Here is a 9,889-nt window from a genome sequence, read left to right on the forward strand (position 1 = left end):
TATTCATAGTAGTTAATGACCATATGGACATAATAATATTTATAAACATTTTTCCCTCATGAAAACCTCATGAGATGGTACTTGTTCTCCCTGTTTTATAGATGGGAAAAATTTCTTCTGATATTTAAAAAAAACTTGCTTATGACCCATTAACAAGTTTTAGAGATATGATTTAAATCCAGATTTTCTTGATTCCAAATCTAGTGCTTTTCCCACTATAGTTCTGCCAAACAACCCAACTGAAATTTATTTCTTTAGTTTAATTCAACTTTAGTTTAATATTTAATTTCATAACAAATATTTATTATATATTTGTGGAAGCATGGGGAATGATAATCAACTTTAAATGAGATATTCGTTTCTGATTCAGTCACATGTCCTTTAAACTCTACCATGTTGTTCCTAGATAGGTAAGTGATTATATGAAGAAATTTGAGGGTTATTTGGAAGGCTGCCTTATCCAAAGATCTATTGAACAATTCATCATTTCACAAAAGAGATATTTAAAAGTCCATAATAAGCTACATGGGTTACTTACATTAGAAAGATTCCCAGTCAAAGAATGATACCTTTGGGAGGAATAACATGTGAAGTCCCAGTTATTTAAGCTTTAGGATCAGTGAATTCATCAAATTCTTTCCCAGATGACAGTGGCTATAAGAAGTACAGTGACTCATAGTAGATCGTTAACAAATGTCTGTTATTGGATGCATTAATTAGATATTTATAGACAATTTTTAATAAGTGGGAAGGTGGAGAAAGAGGTTTAAAACTGAGGCACTATTCCAGGAAAACAAAATTGAATAAAGTACTACAGGTTGATCCTGAATGACTGAGCATGAAGTAGGAGAGGAAGAAGAAAAAGAGAGAAGGAGAAGGAGTTAAAGAAAAGAACATTAAACACAGAGATGGGAGACTGCCCAAAACATATCCCAGCTATTTCAGTGTTGCTTGGAGAATTCTACTGGGGAAACACAATACCCTATGATATAGACTTACTGTGATAACACTTATGTTCCAGCCTCATCTTTTATATGACTTTTCTTATACCTTTTTTTTTTGTTTTTTGTTTTTTTGGAATTATATATCTATTCCTCAAAAAATGGCTTCTTCTTTATTAACAATAACTACAATAAGTGAAATTACAGGTTGGATAATGTTCAAAGCTTGAGGGGGCACTATAGAAAGAAATAATGGGCCCACTCTCACATTTTGCTAAGATTAGTTCATGGAGGTAGTTGGCATTAGATTAACATTACTATTGGCAAGCAAGGTTACTATGGGAATCCCCAAGTGAATTGGATTTAAGAGGGGGAGGGCTGTGCAAAAGGCTGTGCCTCACTTTCCCCTCCAGAGCCATTTGGGTCCAGTGGCCAGATATAGATCAGGATGACTGGAGATATCCTTGGATAAAATGGGTGACCCTGGCCTTTCTAAGCTAAGGTCTACAGCAGGTCTCAGTTTGACTGAGACCACAGTCATTCAGTAAGTAAAGCTAGGTAGCAAATGAGGCAAAACATCTCCTTTCACATACTCAAAATGAAACCAAAATAAATAAATAAATAAATCTGGGAGGGAAAGACCCTCAGGGTTTCTGGTCAAAGCAGAAATTATTGCTATTTATATTCAATCTGAATTGATCAGTACCCAAATAATGAGGGGAGCTTGATTTAGGATTTATTTGTAGTCAATCAATGAAAATTAGAATGGTTCTGGATTAAGACATGGTCCTAAAGAAAGAAATCTAGCCAGTAAACCCCAAGATATTTTGAGAAGGTTTGGAGATCTTAAAAAAACCCAAACCCCAAAACATTTAAGAGCATCTGTAGATAAGGGTATGATACCCTATGTAGACTGAGAGAAAGAAGGAAGGAGAGAGAAAGGAAAGTAAATAAAATAATAGAAAAGAAACTGTGGTATGGTGAATAGAGATCTGACTTTTTTGTCTAAAAGATCTGAGTTCAAATTTAGCTTTCTTCAAACACTGGCTATGTGACGACAGGAACTCATCTAAGCTTTGTCATCTGTAAGGGTACAAGTATAGACCTACAGAGGAGCTCACTGTGTGGGTAATACATAGGTTCAGGGGAAAAAAACAGTAATAAAGAGAAGGAAAATATGAGCTAGATAGAGGTGATAAAAAAAAAAGTTCACATGAATTTGAAAGTATCTGTGATGGGAATGGAAGATAAGAATGAAACAGGGAACCATAAGGTAAAAGCAAGGTTACAAATGAAATGCATGTGTGTATATATACATATATGTATATATATACACATAAGCATGTGTGCTTATGCTCATGCATGTGTGCATGTTTGCCTATGTGTATCTGTATGTATGTTATATGTGTTTGTATATCTTATTTTTGCTTCTCAAAGCTAGGATTGTATTGTAGCATTCCTATGCATTCTTTTTTCATCTAGAAAGACTAATATCTTATTTCTTTGATTGATTCAAGAAATATCTCACAGAATCATAAAATTTCAGATTTGGAAGAAACCTCTAACACTAATTAATCAATCTATTTTTTAAAAAGTTTTATTTACATGTTTTGTTTTTATGTTACATTTAGAGATGACGCCAAGTTCATGAGAAAACTCTTGTAACACTTAAATAAAACTAATAATACTGTGACCTTATCTGAAACTGTATAAAACACTTCATATATTGGTACCCTTCCCAATGTCACTATTTTAAAAAACCCAACAAAACAGAAATCTCTTTCCCTCCCTCTACTCTTGACCCCAATGAGAAGAAAAAAAGTATTACAAATTTCTTGTAACAAATATGCTTAAATAAAGTAAAACACATTCCCTCAATAATGATATACATGGATTAGATATAGACCTAGACATACACATTAGATGACATAACTTTAGATATAATTCTGCCTCCTAAATCTATTTCTGTACTATAATAGAGAGCATATTTCATAATCAATCTTCATAGTGGATAGGTAGCAGGCTTGGAGTTAGGAAGACCTTAATTCAAATCTATCTAGATACTTACTAGTGATCTTGGGAATCTGTATAAATTAAATTTCCTCTATTCTAAAAATGGGGATAATAACAACACCTACTTCCTAGAGTTGTGAGGATCAAATGAGATAATATTTGTAAAGGGCTAGGCACAGTATCTTGCACATAAAAAGCTTTATATAAATGTTATTAACTTTTACTATTTTTATTATATACCATCTTATCCTATTCCTTAATAAGAATGGATTTTACGATATCTTTGATGACAGAATCCACTCCAAGACATCCAATGAGAAAGTGCTAGCAACTTTCCAGTGTTGCACATTCCATTTGCAGACATTATAATTGTCAGGAAATTGTCTACTTATGTTAAGCTGAAATCTAACTTATCACAACTTCACCTGCTTCTGCTAGTTCTTCATCTGGAACCAATAGGACCTTGTCTAATCCTTCCTTTGAATGTCTACTATCTTCAAGGAATTGTGCTAGCCACAGCTGGGAATATATGCACTTCTAGATTTCTGTCCAGGGCATTTTGTGAGGACACAGACCTATAGTCATTTATCTTGTGTTAAGTGATGACAAGTTGGGTGGCTAAAACTAAGGCATAGTCCTATTGTGGACTCAATCAAATCTAATCACTATTTTTAACATGTTTTGACATGCATAGAAACTTGATCAGAAAATTACAATATGATACAGCTTGGTGCATCTAAAGAAAATTATCCCAAAGTCTATATAAATGCCTAAGCACCCTCGAAATAGTTACTGCTGAAAGGGACCAGGAAAGGTAGAGTGAACAGCAAATAAAATATAAGCTATGGTGAGATGAGTATTAAAAGAAAATTTTAAATGTAAATAGTTAGGCAAAATAGACAAATTCCTGGAATTTAAAGGGGATTTAGCCTGAGAATAAAATTATGGATGAAATGATATTGAAAAGAGAGTAACATTTTTCTCCTTCAATATCCACCCCCCCCCCCCAAGAAACAGTAGATGAATGGAAAGATTAATTCTCTTTTCACTTCTACCTCTTGATAAAATAATAAACATTTTTTCATCCACTTCTTTGTCATGGACAATTCTCTGAAAAAAAAATACTTTCTGGAAGTTCCCCAAAACCTAATAATCATCAGATACTGTGGTCTTGTTCTTTGGTCATCTTCTTTGACCTTTATTCATTGTTTGACACTGAGGTCCATGACCTTCTTTAGAAAATTCCTTACTTTGAACCTCTCTCTTGATCCTTTTTTTCTCTGACCCTTTATATTTTGCTACCAGTCTTTAGACAAGATATGCTGCTTCATAGTTGGATTTGAAGTTCTGTTTATATGAGATTCTAGATCATTTGACAGATTCTCTGAAAGCTTCCTTATGGCCTCTTAACACTATGAATTTTTTGTGTCCTTTTACAGTAAGCCAAGTTTATTAAATCTTATAGCATTATAATACCATTTTTAAAACTCTTTATTCATTTTATGCTTCAATGGATGCTGTGTCATCATTTTGACTTTAAAGAGCTGATCATCCATTTGTGTAGACTAAGCTGTCACTCAAAATCAGCTAATTGTGTGAAATATGTCACAATTCCCATTGTGAGTATATCAACCTGCCTCCTTACTCACCAAGCTGACAATTCCATCTCCATCATATTTTCTTATACTGGGTAATTTTGTCTACTATTATTTTGTTAAAAATATTGAGGCTATCATTTCTAAAATATATAAAGAACTAACTCAAATGTATAAGAATACAAGCCATTTTCCAATTGATAAAGATGAAGAAATTAAAACCATTTCTAGTCCTATGAAAAAAATGCTCTAATAATTATGGATCAGAGAAATGCAAATTAAGACAATTCTAAGGTATCACTACATACCTCTCAGATTGACTAAGATGACAAAAAAAGATAATGATAAATGTTGGAGGAGATGTGGGAAAACTGGAACACTAATACATTTTTGGTGAAGTTAAGAATGGATCCAAGCATTCAAGAGAACAATTTGGAACTATGTGCATACTCTTTGGTCCAGCACTGTCTCTACTGGGTCTGTACCCTAAAGATATCATTAAAAAGGGAAAAGGACCCACATGTACAAAAATGTTTGTAGCAGCTCTTTTTGGAGCAGCAAGGAACTGGAGGAAACTGAGTGGATGCCCATCAGTTGGAGAATGGCTGAAAAAGTTCTGATCTATGAATATTATTGTTTGATAAGAAACTATCAGCAGAATGATTTCAGAAAGGCTTGGAGGAGCAACAAGAATATGTGATGATCAATTCCTATGGAAGTGGCTCTTTTCAACAATGAGGTGAGTCAGATGGGTATTGAATGTGTATTACAACATAGTATTTTCATCTTTTTGTTTGTTTGTTTGCTTGTTTTTTGGGTTTTTTTTCCCATTTTTTTCTTTTTGATCTGATTTTTCTTATGCAGCATGATAATTATTGAGACTCCTGGCTCACATACATACCCAATCCAGACATTATTAGTGCTATTTCTTCTAAGATTATTTATATGGGCTTCTCTAAGACAATAATTGTTTTTCCTTTATCTTCATATCCTCACTGTTTAACACAGTTCCTGGAACATAATAAATGCTTTAAAATGTTTGTTGCCTTAAGCACAGATATATTTATATATACATATATTTAAATAATTTAAATAAATAAATGTTGATGGATTGATTTGCACTCAAGTTGGTAACTGAGTCATCTCTTAAACTCTAGGACTCCTAAGAACTTGTGATACTTCTTAGGATACATTAGATATACTAATTATCTAAGCAGGATACATCTCAAAGAAAAAGGAAGATAAACAGGTATGACTATCTGGGAAGGAAACATTTTTCAGCAGGTTCTCCATTCATAAGAACTGCAAATGATGAGAAAAGCCACATTGATAAGTGTTTCCCTTTTTAGTAACAGTATCAGATCCTTGCCTCCAAAGGAAGGCAAAGAAGTACAGAGATTGTCCACACCATGTACAAAGTAATCCTATAATTTGTTAAATGACCTTTTATCTTCTATTAAAAACGAGAAGGCCATGCCTAACCAATGCTGTGCTTTTATTGGAGGATTTCCTAATTACCCTCTTGATGCTTTCAAATGCCTGTGCTATGGTACTAGAAATTTAAATTTACATTCAGAGACCCCCATCTCCCCCCAAAATACTCCCCCAAAAAACCAGGAATGCTTCAATCTTAATTTTACTTTTGTTCTCTCTTGCTATAATAGATCTTTATATGTACACCATCTTTATATATTTAGAACATCCTTTAATTGTTTATTCAATGAATCATTTTCAAATTCCTCTTTGATTCCTATCTCTAAAAAATTTAATGCAAAAATCCTCTTGGTTCTTTGTAGACAATCTACACCATTCCTCCCTGCTCCCACCCTGTTCATTTATCCTCTGCTCCACAACATTCTTCCTTCTCAATATGTAACCATCTTGTCTAAATGTTGACTCAGCATCTAAATATAGAAAAAGCCTTGGAAGGTTACCCCATTGCTCATTAAAGCACTGTAACTATATTCAGTGTAGATAATCATCAGTGGAATGAATTTCTAGCCTGAGTTTTCATACTAATGAAATCACATCTAGACCAATATTAAAGTGAGCTATTTTTTATTATTGTAAATCTCTGCTTCATCAGATGCTATTTTCTGGTGTTCAATATGTTATTGTTTCCACCCCATACTGTATTTCACAAACTTCCTAAAAGTCCTATCTTCCTAAAGATTTCCTCATCATGTTAAAAATCCCTTGTTCTAAACATAAAAGGTTTACCTACTGCATACAGATGATGTTGAAATGTCTTTGTTGGTTATTCAAGGTCCTTCACAGCCTTTTCCAACCTCTCTGAAAATATTATTTTTTGAACTCCCAACTCTATGGCAATGTAGTATATTCGCAGTTCCCTAAGCATGGATCACACCTTTTATTCATTTAATGTCCAGTCCTAATTCTTTTCCTTTTGTGAAGCCTTCTTGGTTTCTTTCTGCCCAAGCAGAATCACAGAATCAACAAATCTCTGAATTGGAAAAGATTTTTAAGAACACTTAGCTCAGTCCATAATTGAATAAGAATCCCTTCTACATCAAACTAGACAAATCACTATCCAGCTTTGGTTGGAAGACTCCAATTGAGAGGGAATCCACTGTCTTCTACTACAGCTGTTTCTACATTTGTATAGTTTTAATTGCCAGGAGATTTTTTTCTTATTCCAAAGCTAAATATGGTTCTTTGAAACTTCAGCCTATTTTTCTTAGCTCTGTCCCACCCCAGACCAAATGGGAAAACTTTAATCCCACTTCCAATTCAAATTATTTCTCTACTTTCCCCTTTCTTCCACCCTCAGTCTTCTTTTCTCGAGGTTAAATATCTCTATTTCATTCTCATCTAGGTTTTCACCATCACTTTGATATTCTACAGCTTATCAATATGCAATATTGATAATATATAAATCATATCAATCAATCAATCGTCTTCTCTCCTGAGATCTGATACTACTTGTTATAGATATCATTTATTTGTCAATGAACTCTGCATGCCTCCTGACATCATCTGTATTATGTTGAATTGTTTGTTATATTTTTGTTGTTTTTGCCCACAATCACACAGCTAGTAAGTATCTGAGATCAGATTTGAATTCAGTAAGCAGAGTCTTCCTGAATTCAGATCTGAAATTTTATCATACAAGCCACCTAGGTGCATCTATTCTATTCTGTTTTCTTACTTTTCATGTATTTATTCCTAGCTTCCTCAACTAGACTAAAAATCAAGGACCGCGTCTTTTTCTTTTTTCTGTATCCTCTATAGTGCCTAACAATGTGCCTTTCATTTAATTGGTATTCAATAAATATTTGTTCAATTACAAATTGATTCAAAATGATCCTCTTTTAATCATTCTTTTAAAGTAGTTTGGTGAATCATGTCAAAAATGTTCTACACTCAGTAAATAGATAACTCCTTCTCTAGTATTATACCAAGAGTCTCTTAAATCATGATCAGGTCAAAGTGTGGTCATAGGAGTGGGATTGCATAAAGTCAACACATTTATAATTGTCTGCCCCATGGCAGGCATTGTGATAAGTATTGGCCATACAAGCTGGGGCAGAAAGAAAGATAATTTCTGTCCTCAAGGATCTTTTATTAGAGAACACATTCCTGATAGAGAAAATCTTCTGTCAGGTAAAATGCACAACTTAGAAAGGACTGTTGGAACAAATTGTTCTCATCTGCCCATTCCACCAGAGGAAGTCTTTACATACTTGGGGGAGACACTCCCCTAACTCACCATAAGGTTTGAGACCCTTTGCTTATTCTCAACCTAGTTTAGCCTCAAAGAGCATACATAGCCTCTGTGCATGCTATAGCTTCTTTTAAATTGTCCTTTTATTTCATTCATATATTTATTTATTGCTGAGGCAATTGGCGTTAAGTGAATTGCCTAGGCTCACACAGCTAAAACTCAGGTCCTCCTGATTTTAGGACTGGTGCTTTATCCACTTCACCATTTAGCTGCCCACATGCTGTAGCTTCTTGGAGCCACAGGTAAGTGTTAGGCGGATCAGGTGTACACTGAAGGTGGAAAACAGTCCTCTAAAGTGTTCAGCAGCTTCACATCAGAGGTACTAGTCTTCCCTGAGCACACCCTTAAAGAGGAATAAGGCATGGGTTTCCACTTTAAAATGCAGGTTCTGAGTGAAAATAGCCTATCAGAGGGAAAGATCACAGAGGCAGTGTAACAAGTAGATTGTGATTGAATGAGCTTCCACGATAAAGAGTTTCCTATGACATGACAGATAAAGTCCCAGGGAGACATCAAGGGCAGCCTGGAAAGAATCTCTGAGTTTCTCTATAGCTCCCCAGGCTTTTTCCTGGAGCAGATGAGAGTTCCAACTTGGCCCTAGAATCGCCCCAACTGTCAAGAACTATTTTATATCTATGCAAAAGACCTAAGCTCAGCGTCACCCTTCAGCAGTGCTTTTTGGACACCAGCTCATCAATTTCTTAAGACAATGTAGCATACAAGGGAAGCAAGCAGATCCTGCTAAAGTTTTCTTATGACTCTAAGGGACCTAATTAGCTTTCAGTCAGAGACTAGACAGAATGAGATGATCTTACTACCATTTACTTATTCCTCTGTACATAAGCGTGATTAAGTTGAATTCATTTTACCTGAGTTACACTCGGTCTTTTGTGTTTTCAAATAGTAACTTATTAACTGAGCTTTGACTATATCTCAGCAGCATTCTATCCACATTATTGCATGGCCACAAATAATCAAATATTGTAGTCCTCCAAAGATTCAAAATTAATATCACCCAAAGGGAAATGGAGAAGCAAACTGGGAGCTGGAGTAGGAGAAAGAGTCTAACGGAACATTAGTTTTTTTCTTAAAAGGTAATGAAACCGTCCTTAAGACTTGATTGGCTCAGTGTATTGACATCTTTCACTGGTCACCTAACAAGGACTTCCAAACTAATACTTTGCTGCCTGACTATGAAGTTCAATTCAAAGGCTAGGGAGCTTAGTTTAGCTGAATCAAACCCAGAGTGTTGGCAATGCACGATCTTGTTTTATATTCTTCTGCTATGACCAAGCAAAGCTTCTTTTGTTAACTATTGAATGATGAGTGATTATATTATTTTATTCCGATATGGAACATAAACTATCAAGGGACTGGTAAGTCAGGTCCAGCCCATGACTGTGGTATGAGCAGACTGCAACAAAATAAAGGAGCAAAAGATGTCATTGAAGGAATTATGATTGAAAAAAAGCTATGGACTGGGAAAGGAGCTAGAATGAGAGCTATCTTGTGGATAAAACTTGCAGTGTTACTGGTATTCTTGTGATATTAAGAGAAACTGAAAAAGATTGGCAGCATTTTGGGTGAACCATGTA

Source organism: Sarcophilus harrisii, chromosome 1, assembly GCF_902635505.1.
Source record: "Sarcophilus harrisii chromosome 1, mSarHar1.11, whole genome shotgun sequence".
Lineage (NCBI taxonomy): Eukaryota > Metazoa > Chordata > Mammalia > Dasyuromorphia > Dasyuridae > Sarcophilus > Sarcophilus harrisii.